Raw genomic sequence first — 16,015 nt, 5'->3', positions numbered from 1 at the left:
AAAGCACTCCTGCTGCTTCAGGCCCTGCTTCTCACCTGCTTCTCCCACACCTTTTCTTCTCTCTCCTTAATGAATAGTGTAGACAGTGGTTAGAGGATTGAATCTGGCCAACACATAAACAGCAGCCTAGTAAGCACAACGTAACTTAGAGATATCATATTTTGCACAGAGTATTTTTTTCTTTTGATAATTGTGTATAAGTAGCTTTAAAATATTTATAAAACAGATACTCATTGTTGCTATTTATCAAGCATTTTAAAAGTCACTTCCAGATTTAGTTACATCAAAACTTAAGGCTTTTGCTATGCTCCATACTTATTATATGTAAGAATGCAAAATCACTCAAAGTTCAAAGATATCAGGAGAAGATACTCAGGAACAGTAGCACATACTTATTACGCTCGGGAGAAGTCCAACATTTCCAACACATTTATGTTAAAAACTGAAAAGGTCACTACTAACAGCCCTAAAGCATAAGATGACAGTCATTGTACTACAGCACAAAGATTGTATTTGGCATAATACACCAACACAGAACAGAAGGAAGGTTATCACTGTAGCACACATGGTACTTACAGAGCCTCTATACTCAAACTGTGACAAACAACGTCTGTTTCATTTTTTAACTAGTTCAGAAATAGAAGTTATTGTTTTTTAGCAATAAAAAAGTTGTCACAAGCTGTTATTCAGAAATCAACAAGTCATATGCAGAGCCTATCCCAGGCAGCCTTCTGATGTAAACACTGCTGCTCTATTTTAAACTTCAATCAAAACACAGCATTAGATAGCTTCAGTCAGTTGTAGCATATCAAAAAGTTTAAGGACTAATTCAAACATATAGAGTATCCATTTGATATAGACATCTGTCTCTCCACAGTGATAAACCATACAGAATTCGAGCGTTGTTTTTTAAATTCATAATTAACAAGGTGTCCTTATGCTATCAAATTCCTCTGCCCTCTCTCCCTGACTACCACCTCCACTTGCCCAGCCTCTTGTTCAACTAGGTCCTCAGAAGGCTTTTAATCATCCACTTTAGCAGGTGACCCCTGCCTCAGTTTTATTTCAAAATTTCCAGCCCCCATTCCTCTTCTCCTACACAATGTTGACCCACTTCTAACAGCCCCCTCATTTAGATTACAGCACAGTTGTTCTGCCTTCTGATCCAAGCTACCGAGAGCATCAAAACCAGAAGAGAGATGCTCTCGGATTTCACTCCTGTTTCCCAGTCTCATCCTAGCTGACTGAGGAAAAGAAGTCCTGTCAAGCCTCAGCTATGACTGTCTGCAAAATCCTTCACAGGCCCACAGGGATGCCGAGTCTGGCAGAAGAAAGAGCTGTAAGGACTGGAACATGGTCAGCACAGAGAAAACCTTCTCAGAAGTCAGACAGGCAACACCACAAAGTCCCTATTTGACTCCAAGAACAGACTTTTTCCAAGAGTTTATGAATATAGCTCAATTGGAGACAAAATCCCTCATCCTAAAAAAGATCATAAGGCCATGCTCCAAACCACTCACCCCACCCTGAAGCGGTACAAAGATTATGCAATGCTGTAAAACATCATCTCCCTTCCTCATGCTGTTTTCTCTTATAGTTGGCTCATTTGAAGTGTTGTGAAACAGACAGCAAGCGTAGGAAATATTAGGATCAAAACTAAAAGCCTGGAAAACAACACAAACGGGACAGTCTTACAATAGGAAGTTTCTGCAAATCTAGGAAACAGTGCTACCAAACTCACCCATCAGGGCAGTGGCAGAACCCTACAGAAGATTCCTGATGCTCTGCGTCAACACTACATTGTGTCATCGAATATAACCGACATTAACTCACTTGTGGCTTTTTTTCCCTGAAGGATTAATTCGGACATCAGCAATGCAAACTGATTTAGTGAAAAGCTGTGAGAAACAAACACCATACACGATTGCAATAGCTAACTTTAAGCAGTAACTCCTGTTAACAACTATCACTCCACCAGTTGCCTCTAGACCTGCCATATTATGAAGTACTACATTTTGTTTTCCCTGTCCTTGATTGTCACAACAGTTATCTGTAATCAAACTGTTCTCACCGAGGCTGGAACAGAAAAAAAAAAAATCATAGAAAAAAGCTCAGTTCACATGAGGAATCTGAAAGTCCGTATGCCAGTGCTGCAAAACTTGGAAGAAACTGAACACATAGGAAAACTGTAAATACTCCAGGCATATGTAAGAACACAATGGTTTCATCCTACACGCATTAAAGTTAATTTCCTTCCTTAAAAAAAACAAACCAGAAAATAGGAACGAAACTAAGTTTTCTCTCTTTGTCAAGACAACATAGCTAGAATCTTTAACACATGTATTTTCCCAAGAACCAAAGTGAATATAGTTTTTGCCAAAAACCAGAAACATACTTTTATTCTTCATCGGGGTCCAAGACTTCCAAAAAAAGGCTGCCACTACGCCAAAGAAATACATACCTTCTGCAGCAACCTATTTTGTATCCAGATGAACAAGACTATAAAGTTTTCAAGCAAGTGAATTCAAATATTCTTTCAAGACAATAAAAATAATTTTCTGCTTGAACAGAAACCTTATCACCTCCTGAAACTACCCTTGGATGCAGCAGTTCCACAGCTCCTCATGCATGGAAGTAGTATGTAAAGCTCTGCACATCTGGACAACACTAAATCGTTAATAGAGAAGAACTAAATTGTTGTTGGCTAACTTTGTGGCTTGTTTCAAGCATGCAAAAAACTCAAGTCTGGGAATAAACTGGCAAACACTCAAGTCCCAGAGTAGGACAGATAGAAGTATCATTAATTACTTTGCTCGTTACTCGGCACTACATCACCGCATAGCGTGCCAGCTGTGACACAGTGAAAACTCTCTTTAGAAAGACACATACTTCATAACTCCATATCTGGAGAGAAGACTGCTCATTGAGGAGTTTTTCCTCCCTTCCCACTCATATTGGGAAGCTGAAGGGCTGACGTCAGCTCTAAAGTTAGCCATCAGTTTCTCTGAAAGCTCAGAAAGGGAGGGTGGGAAATGGTGGCAGCTACAGCTGCTTGATGACAGTGATTCTGGCAGCAGTTTTCCTAATAACCAAAACCCAACAGCACAGGAGTTGAGCAGCTAATGTCATATAAAAAATGAAGCCCAAAACAGTGAAGACCGAGTGGGAGAAGAGGTCCGAGGAGAAGGTGGAGAAAGCTAATGTACTGGAGGGACACGGTTTCTTGCTACTTACAAATACATCCTTTCACTTTCGATCAAAAGTTCCAGTTAAGGCACAAACAGGTCTATTCTGCAAGCACAGCTTAGTGGGAAACACGCTTATCAAAGTACCATCTGCAGCCAGAGTAAGGTGTGGAGCTGCTCTTTAGAAGCCTGCTTTCAAATCAAGGGATGGACAAAGCAAAGACAGTAGCTCTAAGCAAGCTATTTCTTTCAAAGCACTCTGAGGCCAGAAAAACCACGAGGACTGTTACAATCAAGTATCTACATATTGCATCTTCTCTTATTGACTAGGAGAATCTAGGGCTTTTACTGGAGATAAAATACTAAGTTATCAGTTACTCGACTTTCCCCCTTACTAAAAAAAAAAAAAAGAAACAAACCAAAGAACCAAACACAGCTTTACCATCACTATCTCCACCATGCAAAGTGCTGATGTTTCAAGCCAAGGCAGCCCAGCCAGCCTTCCTCCATCAGCTGCCAGCAGACTTTCTGTCTCCTCCCTCTAGGTGGAGAGCTTTACTGTGCCACCGCTGCACACCACTCCTCTGTCAGAGAACAAGAGTATCATCTCCCATTAAATATCTGTGCTGGTCCAAACTGCAGAAGAAGGAAAAAAACCTAAAAAATCAAGATAGAATCAATACCAGGAGGGTACCCTCTGCTGATCTTCACACCAGCATGAAATATAGTTCTACAAAAGCAGAACGGTCCATTTTTGCAGGACTTGTGAGTCATGATCTTCCTCAGCCTGGCAGGGAAAAAAAAAGGACACAGTGCCCCAGTCCTGCTCCAAACAGTGCTCTGCTTTCAGATTTTGGACTTTCTTCTTCTGCACAAGCCATTTTGCCCTCCCCCTCCTAAGCAACAGTTTCTCCTCTTGCTCATATCACCACAGCCACAAAGTTTCTTTTCCCGTCACAAATGGGACAGAAACTCGACAAAATTTTCTATGCCCATCTCAAGCTTCACAGCTTTAACACCAGTTTCAAATAATGGAGGAAGAAGTATGGAGCCGACTTACTCCTCTTCAAAGTCCACTCCCAAGAGGCCTGGACACCCAACGAGGTCCTCTTGCAGGTGTTCAGAACAGCAGCACTCCCTGAAAGTGTTTAAGGAAGACACCTTCTCTATATGTGAAGTCTCATTACTTACTAAAACAGTAAATATTACTCATTACAAAGTTCAACCACCAGTGTCCATACCTTGTCATGAGGAACTCACAGGAAATAGTTTCAAAGGGAGAGCCTAAGAAAAGTCAGGTACAGTGAGGTAGTGAGAATGATGACTAAGTTATGGTAATAAAGCAACCAAGGAACCAAGTCAGAATTTGATTCAATAACCATCAATACAGAACTGATTATGTGCACTAATAGTATTTACCTTCAAGCAGCTGTTGACTCTCACCTTTAACAATTAATTCAGGAATATCAAGTTTATTCACAACATACTGCAATGCCTAGACAAAGCAATTCATTTCTTTAAACCCATAAGCAAACATTTTTGAAAAATACTTATTCCGTTCACAAACAGCATGCAGTTTCACTCTTGCATGCTTCCACTGAAAGGGGACATCCTACCTTTACCCTCCATCAACACCACCAGCTATATATTCCTACACTAGTTCCTGCGTGGCCAACCAAGGTCAACCATAGCTGAAGACCAACCAAAACACCTTGAAAGAAGGTTTCCGGCTGGAGCACATTTTAGGAGTCCTAATCTTTTCCTAGCTCTTAGTTTAATAGCAGCCTCCAGCATTAAACACAAATAATTTTCCATTCCCTGCCCTAGACTCACTCTTGCATCCTCTGTCTCTCATCAGCTGAGGATTTTGGTTCAGCTGGGCTTGACAGCAGCAATGGTGATAGAGCCATTGGAACAACCTGAACCACAGGCAGCAGATTAAGAAACTTTACCTTTATGATTTCTCCTTCTCACTCTCTAGTTCCCCCCACCTGCCCAACATTTCCACTGCATTAGTCAGCTTTTTTCCATGTAATTAATGAACTAAGTGTGGCTAAATGTATTAATAAAGATTGCAGTATGTGAGGAGTGCTAGATCTGCAAGGCTGGTCTCCACGCTAATTAAACCATTCTTCCTGTGAAATCTCTTAAAAGCCTAATAACAACTTTCAGCTAAAGCCAGATGAAATACTTCATTCCCTAAAATGTTTAAAGGTGCAACTATATACACATGCAGGCTAGGGTGTCTGATATGTCCTTGAAATCCATATTAAAGCATTATCATTTGCAAATAAACCTCATGTGCATTTTTCAGATGTCAACAAGCTCAGGTACAGACCAGAGAGAAAGAGAAGTGTACCAGTACCACACTATGTCTGCTAGCCATGTTTCAACAGCAGTCCCACAGAGGTTATAACTGGAGCTGAACAAAGACTTGCTTGCTTTATAGACGCCAGGAGCCACACACAGAAAATTGCTCACTTCTGAAACAAGTCACTCTCAGTTTAGTTTCTCCAGAGGTTCAGGTAATTACATCCTGGTGTATTACTGCATTAACCAGCACTACCTGGTAGAGGCAACATGCCAGTCCTACGCTGCTTTGAAATGGGGCTCAATGATAACTGTACGAGAGAACAGCAGGTTTTACAGTTCAGTCCATTAGAGGGTGTTTCTCCAAGCTGTCTGAGGAGTGACTATAGCCACCTAAGCTGTTCCAGATTCACATTCTGTACACAGTCACTCCTTTGTCCTCCTAACCCCACCACATACACCAGACCCAAGGGAGAGCAACAGAAAGCCCTGCAAGGGGAACTCTGCCTTCCGTCATCCGCTCTGCTAAAAGCACAAGATGTCCATATATATATATTTATATACACACACACATGCAGCAACAGCTGAGGAAAGCCTTTACTACTGTATTCAGCTTTCCTTGCTGGTGTCTGAAACAGAAGCGTGGAGGCTTTTCTTCACAGTTTCACTACCCAGTTTGAGGGAACACAAGGTGTAGCTACAGTTCCTACGCCATCCTGCCAGCCCAGCAGCAACAGCAGACCAGGAAAATAGATTGGTATTTTTCCCCCTCTGAGGAGACTGACAACAGTAACATCAGATCAAGTGCGGCTGCCCACTATCACAGGCAAGCCAGTTTCTCTCTCTGCTTTTCCCCCTAACACAAAGCTGCATTTGAAGAATTAAAAGTAATGAACATTTTCAACATATGGATTTTTTATGACCAAAAACCTCGAAAGGAAAAAGAGTCAAGAGGTCTCTCTGCAAAAATTAATCCTGGAATTAACATGATTCATTTGAAAACTTACCAAGTGTTGTCTTACAAGTTATTATACATGAACACCTGTAAGGAGCCAACTATTAATAGTACCAATGAAACTGTCATAGAAAACCAAAGAAGTGCTACTCGTGGCACTGTGATTAAGGCTGTGTCAGCAGTTTGATTTTCATGACTTTAACACCCAGCTGTAAAAACGGCCTTCGGTAGAAGCAAGCATATCCACGGGGAGCACCATTCCTGTTTTCACTGGGTAAAATGCAAGAGTCAACTATGTTTAAATATATAATCTCCAAATAGTAAAGATCCAGAATTTTCAAGTCTTTTTTGGATATAATCGTTGCCAAATAGGACCACACCTTAAGAGACAGTTTGGTAAATACTGCAAGACAGAAACTTGGTAGAGTGCAAGAAACTGAGAAATAAGAGTGTGTGATTTTTCTATTTTGGCATGCGTTCTTCAAGAATTAGAGGTATACCAAAGAAACTGCATGCTAATACACAGCTCAGAGCTATAGATCCTTGTAACTTGGCCACCATTTGCTTAGACACAGAACGGCATTAACAGATTTATGTTTGAAAAGGCACCTCCTGAGATTCTTCAAACACAGAAATTTGTAACCAAATAATAAGCAGTGAGTGATTAGCCCTGTACATGCACAAAATTAAAAGCCCCACTTATGCTGACACAGGACCCACATGTTCCAAACAAGCATATATAGCAAGAATACAGCATTTGAATCAAATGTATGTTAGCAATATACTACTGAAGAGGTCCTGCAATAAAAGACCACCTTTTTTTAAATAAGAGGCAGAGTCAAACCACAAACAGAATGCAACCAGAATGCAAAAGAACTTATTCTAAGTGGGTTTTGATGCATCAGGCATACTGCTGGGGTTCTGGATCTTATTCTATTTAAGTTTAATTACAACAAACATTACAGACTAGCTTAGCAAGCTAGCACCCTTGACTGCCTCAGTGTGGAAAAGCTGCAGTGTCTTAGTTGTAATATTTAGTAAGATAATTTAATTAAACACTGAGTTGTAATAACCTGATTCCCCTTCCCCCCACTAATACAAAACCAGAGCTGTTTCTTCCACATACAGAATGCCAGAGGCAATACAGCCCTACTTTAAAGATAGAAACAAGAGTAGTTTTTCCTCCTGGCCTTTTCTACATCTTTTCCCCTTATCCCACATTCAGATGAAGCCTCCTCATTAAGATAATCAAAGAAACTGAAGGCAACTGACAAATTCTGTAGATTTATAAATCCTCACCTTTCTCCATCTTTCCCTTAGTCCCAAACATGCTAGAGGGAAAAATAAACACAGACACACAAAATGTTAAACTGAAGGAAAAAAAAAACAACAACCCTATCTGAACTGTTAAGAGAAATCTTTTAAGCCTTATTGAGAGGTCAAGTTTTGGGTTTTGTGGGGTTTGTTTGTTTGTTCTGTTGTTCTTTCTTTTTAAAAAGATACTTGAGTTGATAGCTAGCCAATGCATTCCCATAAATTCAAATTATTGCTTGGTAAAGCAATTTTAAAAAAAGAAGTCATCCGATCCACCCCCACTGAAAGTCAAGAAGTGGTCAGGATCAAACCAGTGACATTATTTCACTCAGCATATTGAAGCACTCACAAAATTTCAGACCTTCATTAGGAATGTGGGCTTGTACTTCCTTCAAAAGAATCTCTCTTTAATTGATTTTTGGCCACCCTTTCCCTTTTCCTACCATCCAGGGCTATAAACTGGCCTCATCCTGTCCTTCAACACACAGAGGCCATACAGTAGGTGCCAACATTTGTAAGTAATTATAAGGAGGTTTTACAAGGGGAACACAGTCATTAGCTTACACCAAAATGCCACAGTCTCGGTGAACCAATAGACAAAAATACCTGAACTCTCCAGAGTCTTGAAAGAAAAACCATTACATTTTTGGCTGAAGCATGGTTGAACATCGAAGTGACAGCACACGTGTGACAGACAACAATGTAAGGCACACCACTGAGGCCAAGCAAGGTGGAAATCAAACACACCAGTTGGTCCTTCAAAGAGAAGGATTGGAGGGTTGGGGATGGAGAGCACAGCAGTGACAATGCAGCTTCAGTGGCATGCAGAGGGTGCTCAGGAGGCAGGTAGTGATTTGGAAGCACTGTTCCTCTTCAGATCAGCTCCAAGGCAGCAGTGTCACAGGAGCAATACCTGTAAAAGCACTCAGTCCTCATTTCTTTAATTGCACGTACACGTTTACTGCACAATATGCTTTTCTTACTATAAGAAACTATCACAAGTAATCAAATTCAGTCACCTTTGCTTAGCCTGTAGAGTGCTTCGGATAAAATAAATGTTTCCTCCTTGCAAGATGAAACGCTACTTGGGACAATATAAGCATAAGCCCCATCAGGCAGCCACCCTAGGTACCTTTCAGTCAGCAGAGCAGATGTACCTATTGCCAACACAATTCACAGAGCCCATCCCCTTATCCCAAGGTAGGCACTTGCTCAAACAAGCCTGGGCTCTCCACCAGCCAGAGGGTTCGCACTCACCGCAACAGCTGCCTAGACAACTTGCTCAGGTGTTAACCAACAGCTAAGCAGGAAGGTGCTTCCTGCCCAAGATGACAGAATCCATCACCAGTAACACAGGCTTGTACAAAGGAAATGAAATGGCTTCAATTAATTAGTAAAAGTTCACCATCACATTTTGAAGTCCACTAAGTAACTCTGAGAGAAACTCAGCCTACTCAACCAGTGTCAAGAGTAAGCTGTATGTACACCACCGCAAGTACTTGTTACAAGATTAACTAATAGGAAAGGTGTGTATTTCAAATGCATGTGCATTTCCTACTTTATACACCTTCATTTTAACTAAAAACGACTTAAACCATCATTTAACAGTTCATTCAATTTATCAAAATCGCAGCATTATTGCTTAGGGAATTTGAGTAGGCTTAAGATTCTGTTTGTTTTAAATTTTACAAGTCTGTGTTAGACTTCCCTTTAATTGATCAAGACAAAGGATAGTGAGATGTTCAGATATGATTAAAACTGACAATTACAAATTTGTGACCGAGCTGAACTGCACTGTAAAAGGAATTAGAAGCCAGTACTTCCCTGAGTTACTTTGCAGTTTTAAGAAAGTCCAATCTCTCATTCATACTGTTTAAACAGGAACAGCAACATAATGATTTGAAATTCTACCTACACTTCAAAATTTAAAAAATTGTGGCATAACAATACCTTTCCACAAATGTTTTTATATAACATGAGTAAATAATGATCCAGCATAACTGCAAGAGTATGAAAGTACATCACCACAGAAATGTAGCAAGTGTCATTTTGGAGACACAGTCAGGTATTAAGACTCCCATTTCAATTAGCAAAATAAGTCCTCATTTTAAAATGCAGAAAAAGGACTGAAACAGTTACACTATATATTCAACTATAAATGGCTTCAATAAGAACATAGGATAAGCATATCAGGTGACCTTCAGAATTTTAAGAAATCAAATCCATGAAGAAAAACTACACAGTCACAAGTTTTTCAGTCTCTGATCAACCGCAAGTATGATTATTTCCCTAAAAAGGGCTGGTAAGGGCATAAATTGAAGTTTAGCTCTTAGTCTTTGACTTCCTTGCCTTCACATCTGCAAGAATAATTCTCCAAATTTATTTCACTGTCAAAAATGAAATGGTGCATGCTACTGAGCCTGCAGACCTAGTACCACAGAGCCCTCGCTGCTGTTCAGACTGGCCAGATTCTGATAAAGCTTCCAGCTTCACCACAAACATCAAGGGGGAAAAACCCAACAACTTGTAAGCAAAGAGGCTGTGTAGTTCTGCTGGTAACAGACCAGGCTTGGGCCTCAGGAGAGCAATGTTTGATCAGTAACAGCCAAATGAGCACCAGCAAAGAAGCTTCTGGGCTCTATCTTCTTAAGCATTCCCATGGAACACTGATTTCTCACAAAGCCACCTAGAAGATGGAAAAATATTATATTTTGCATGAAGGTCTGAAGAGCTCTGTATCCCTTTTATACTGTATGTCTTGTAGGAATTTAATAGTATGTTAACTTCAGAGGCAAACAGCATTGTAAATTTTGGCAAGAATATGACAGACTACTACTGTGTAGTCATGGGAAAAGTTACACTGACATCAAAACCACAATTATTTAGTTGTATGAAATCCAGAAAGCATAGCCAGAAATTTCAGTGTGTCAAAAACAAATCTGCTCCAGAGTAATGTTTATGCTTTTAGACAGGAGTATCAGCATTAAAGAAGGCAAGGACACCAACCAGCAGGCAAAGACAGAGTGGCTGTTCCTTATGTTTCTAAAAAGAGGAATTGCAAGCCACAGGTCACCACCAATATCATCAATGAAGCCAGCCATTGCTATGTACCTAAAGAGATCCTGCATGCATGAAACAAACCTTAGGGAAAAAAGCAAACAAAATAACCACACCCCATGACAGCACACCTGCAATCTGGCAAGTAGCAGCCTAAACACTCAGGTGTTGCTTCCCAGTTCCAGAAGAGCACCCTCAGAAGTGTAAAGGTAGGGATTACAACAGGAGACAAGAGGGACTGCAGCATATCAAACTAGAAGCATAAAAGAAAGAGGGCACGTATAGGAACAGTCAGGCATACTCCCTGCCTGACTTCAGGTTTTATTTCCTTCTAGACATATACACCGTTCTACACAGCTTGGGAAAAAGGCTTTATTTCAATTCATAAAATAGTAAATATATTCAAGCTACTTCTGGCACGGGTTCAGACATTACATCATACAAGTAAGAGAATTGTCTGCGCTTCTCAAGATGCTATGCATTTTCTGATTTTCATGTGGGGGCACAGGTTGGGTGTTTTAAGGCTTCCATTGCAGTATGGTGACATGCTACCTCCAAGTGCCTATGAATAAACAACAACAGTTACAGTAGTTCTGACAGCTTATCTATTACCACACACTTCAGCACTGTCCTGCAAGGTGAAGCTTTAGAGATTTATGTGTGATATAAACAACACAATCAAAGAACATCATCTCCTCAGGAACTTGGAAGAGGAAAAAAAAATATGAGAAGGCACATATAAAAATAGCTATGAACGTGTCAGATATGCAGAGACAAGGTATCTTCTCATTACAGCAAAAGCACTCAACTACATATTCAACATAGCAAATCTTTCCTTTCATATTAGATTTCACCACATGCTGTAGGAATTCTCCTTTGAGAAGAATTTTCAAGCAGCAATATGAGTCAAATGACCACTAAAGCAAAGTTCTGCAGAAACACTTCATAAAATTTGACTGTATCTTACTATATTCAATAGTTAGATTTTTCCAGAGCAGTGATATTTTCTTCCTGTTATCTTAAAGGTGTTCAAGCACAACAAACGTAGCACAAGCTAGTTTATCTACTTGGGAACTCTTTGCAAAAAGCCAAGATCTGTGGCATCTCACACCCAAGGCAAGTACATTTTTGTGGCTGACACACCTGTTGGACCACTATACTTAGCTGAGCACAAAGGTGGTGTGATATTGTGGATTTCTAACTGACCAGTTTAACTGCACAGTGCAAATTGTACCATTATTCAGTGCAATTGAGTCATCTCTCAAATGCTATTCAATGGTACTTACCACTGAACTAACTGCAACCAGTTCATGAAGTCAATGAACATGTCCTTAGACTTAGCCTGCCTACTGTCAGATCTTACAAAGATCTGAGTTACAAAGCATAATTCATGTTACCCATTTAAAAAAAAAAAGAGCCTTTAACAACTCTCTGGAAAGCAGTGTGCCTGAAGTATATTACTTATGTGTGCAATTGTGAATAAATGAAAATAAAAATTGTTGCAACATTTACATGGCGTATGAGGAAGTTCAGTTGCTTAATGACACGTAAAAAGCACAACTGACAACAGATAAGCTAGTTTGCATCAACTTGTTTGGCAGGCTTTACTGAAAGCTTCGTTATGGATTTACATTGTGAAGTCTGTGCACACCCTAGAAAAAGAACAAGCTATAAGGACTTTCCAGTAATAGTTAGAAAAGACTGAAGAGAATTGCAATCTTTCACCTCACCTCCTATAGCTTTGCCAAATTGAAAATTTTGGACACAACTGCATCCCCCAGTTCATATACACATTACCCAAAGGAATTCCTTAGCTGAGGTCCTGAAAAAACAATCAGTGAATTCATATGAAAGAAGCAGGAGGTGACCAAAATATTATGAAAAAAAATATCTTTTATTTTGCTCATTTGGCTTAAAACCAACCAAAGTTACAAGAACAGAATTAGCGTAAGAGAGTCCACACACCTGCAAGAGTGGAAATTAGACATCTACCACAGCACTGACTTGCTCTCGTGTCACTGTTCACTTAGCCCTTCAAGGAAAGCACACTTTCCAAAATAAGCCTGAGTTATGCTGCAACAGTGCATGAGAAGCAGAGCTGACAAGCTTGCAGCAACAGATACTTAATCAGGACTCTACTCCAGACCCAAAAGTCTGAAGCTGGGATAAAGTTGCTAGAAATTGTCAAGAGAAAGCATTTCCTGCCTCCCAGACAAAATGAAAGTGTAGGTAAGTGCAAAGAAACTCAGTCTCTGTACTCCTCAGAGAAGTAAGAAATGGGCAACAGGAAGCACCACTGGGATGAACACCAGTATCACAATTGCACTGAAAAACCTTTTATTCAGCTTCCTTGGATTACAGGGATCAGAATGGTAACCTTTGATGTGTTCTTCACTCGGGCCATCAGCAGGTTTAAGTACTCCATTTTCCTTGTCCTTCTGCATAGCTAGCTATTTTCTAAGAAACTGACTCCCTTGTGCAGAAAGCTCAACAGCCAAAAGGATCTGAAAGAGACAATCAGAGGAGAAAAAAAAAAGAAGACCAAAGCTTAGTGACAGAGGATGAAGTCACAGGAAAAAGGTTGTCACAGGAGTTCTCTCTTCAGTTTGGAGTGGCTGTAGGTACATAGAGAAGAGTATGCTTCAACTCTTTAAAACCTTAGAGAAATACTGTCTGTTTACACGGACAGTCATCAATCTTCATTAAATTGAAAAAACCACACCACCAAGCCAAAAAAAACCCCAAGACTAAGCAAGTAGCATGCTGCTGGCCATGAGATATTCTGCTCTCCTTGCCAGTCTGTGAAGCAGTGACAATAGCCCCCTGTGACTATCAACAGCATCAGAAACTTTCATGAGAAATACTGCTTGGAGTAACTCAGCTTCCCAAACCCAAACTGGGTATCATGCTTCTATCTGTTTAATATCTTAGGACTGTTAACATGAACTTTATCATTTTACTTTTCCTGGAACATTTTCAGTATTTCATCTACCTACTTTCACATCAGATACACATCAGAGTATACAGTACCTTAGACCTGCTGTTCACAATGTTTTTCAATCCACATCCTATGGTCAAACACAAGGAATCAGATTGCCTGCACTGGTTCTTGAGTTAATACCTGCTAGCTGAGCCAGGCTACCAGAACTTTCCTCTCCAGTAAGCAACTAGAGAACAGACTTCACTGGCAGTCACAAGCAATGAACAAAGCTGTGCAAAGATGGAAAGAAAAAAAGGGAAGTTAATACATCAACACACACATGAACTAATCCTGTATCAGCTATACTTTTAACCATGGATATCTTCTAGCTCAGTTATGTTCAAACACCACCAGTAACTGCACTATTCTGAAAGGCAATGGAATACACCTGAGCTCCTCTGGGCAGGCACAGAGAGCAGCCAGTATCCTGGACTCCAAGTTCTTGAAGAAGACAAAAGCCCCATCAGTCAGCACATATTACTGTAGGGTAGATTCCTTTGGTAAGGGGTCAACGCATTAGATGAATTAAGACTATCTGGTAACCCTCCTCCATTCAAAGGGGGAGCTAAGACAACCAAAATTCAGGCATCTTTCTAAAAGTAAGACCTTTGTTTTCAGATAATATTCTAGCCTCCCATTTGTTATACTTGTTATACTACTTTTCAATAAAATATCTTTTTCTCAAGAGTTTTAGATGAAACTCAATAGCAATACCTCCTATTTATATCCAGGGAAATACCTGGAATTATATTTTAGGCAAGCGTGAGCTTCATGACACAGCCACTATTCATCTGCTGCAGAGTTTTCAACAAGCCACTTATGCCACCTTGTCACAAATCTCAACTTCTGATACCATGGAGGACTCACAGAATCACGCAAGTTTACATTAGAAAGGATTTTTGTGGATCACCCAGTCCAAGATCTCAGCTTGTGCCAGTGTCAACAGGTTGCTCAGGGCTGTGTCCAGTTCAGTTTTGATTACCTCCAGGGACAGACACTCCACAATTTCTCTGGGCAGTCTGTTCCAGTGCTTGACCACTCTCATCATTTAAAACAAAACAACTTTAAATAAAACCCAAATATACACCCTCTCAATTAAGTTTCCTATATTTCAGTTTGTGCCCAAATTAGTAGTTCCTACATCTCTGCATCTTCAAATTAAGATAAGGATGTTCAACACATCTGAAGTTCTCACTCAAGACAACTCTTAGATACTCAGAGACAGCAACTGAAATAGAGTACCTGCTTTCAAACACGATAATATTTGTTTAAATGAAAAGGCAGCAATACTAATATTTAGGTTTGCCAGTTTCAGCAAAAGCTATCCTTCCATTTCTACACAGAAAGGCAATCCTTTGGATTTGCTCCTTCACCCGGCAAGCTGATGTCCTTTCTCTGGTGTAACAGGCTATAATGTTTCTCTACATCTGCCTTACAGGTATACATGCACTCCCCAGTGCCAAAGATTCCCACTTGATCACAATACTTAAAAATGAAGCTTTTCTAAGAAGTTGTTTAACTGCTTTCTTTACAACCCTTCCCCAAGAAATAAAGTTATTTTAGTCACAGAGTATCAAAGGGTATGTCCTGGTCTGAGGTAACACAGAACACTCCATATCAGCTATTTGTTACTGGTTTGGATTTTTTTTTTAAATACTAAGCAATGAGTCATGTTGTCTTATTACTGGTAGTTTGCCCCACAGAGTCTTGCTTGGTTTCATTCCCAACAACCAGATTTAAAAAAAAAAAAAAAAAAAACCGCACAAGCCTTAACCTTACTCCACAAAAAATAGCAAATCTTGGTTTTTTCAGTGTCTTTCCCCACCCCCCCTCAATACAGTTAGCCTCTCTCAAACTATGAACCGTAACACCTGCATAAAACTTGCAGTACATATGCAGAGGGGTTTGGTGTGTTACAGGAATAGCAAAGGCCGTAAGCAGCTGATTGAACTTCTGATACCAGGAAGATAAAGGCAGACCTTATATTCTTCCTACACCAACCAATTCAAGAGGATGTTCTTGCATTTCTGCGTGGCACACATCAGCTGTATTTACTCTATCTTAGGGTTTGGTTGAAACTTCTGAGGCTGCTACCTTAAGTTTTGCCAAGTGGCAGTTGAATTTGACAGAGCTGCAGGCAAGGGAGCAGAAGCTGGTGCTAGTACTGCTGCTGTCAGAGCTCTCAAGGCAGAAACACAACTGCTTTCTTCATCT

At 40.1% G+C, this 16,015-nt stretch overlaps 1 protein-coding gene and 1 long non-coding RNA gene across 3 annotated transcripts in view; both read right to left on the bottom strand.

Moving 5' to 3' along the window:
- Positions 1-16,015, bottom strand: part of GMDS (GDP-mannose 4,6-dehydratase) — a 434,505-nt gene that overhangs the window by 407,248 nt on the left and 11,242 nt on the right. The gene's annotated exons all lie outside the window — the stretch shown is intronic.
- LOC106887503 overlaps positions 11,283-16,015 on the bottom strand; it is a 15,620-nt gene continuing 10,887 nt past the window's right edge. For both annotated transcript variants that reach the window (XR_001411897.1, XR_001411898.1), the window contains 2 exons: positions 13,852-14,031; positions 11,283-13,325 (listed from right to left, as the gene is read on the bottom strand). This is a non-coding gene — a long non-coding RNA (uncharacterized LOC106887503). The remainder of the gene's footprint in view (positions 13,326-13,851; positions 14,032-16,015) is intronic.

The sequence above is a fragment of the Calidris pugnax genome, unplaced genomic scaffold (genome assembly GCF_001431845.1).
Source record: "Calidris pugnax isolate Ruff unplaced genomic scaffold, ASM143184v1 scaffold8, whole genome shotgun sequence".
NCBI lineage: Eukaryota > Metazoa > Chordata > Aves > Charadriiformes > Scolopacidae > Calidris > Calidris pugnax.
This window is presented reverse-complemented; position numbering and strand designations above follow the sequence as displayed.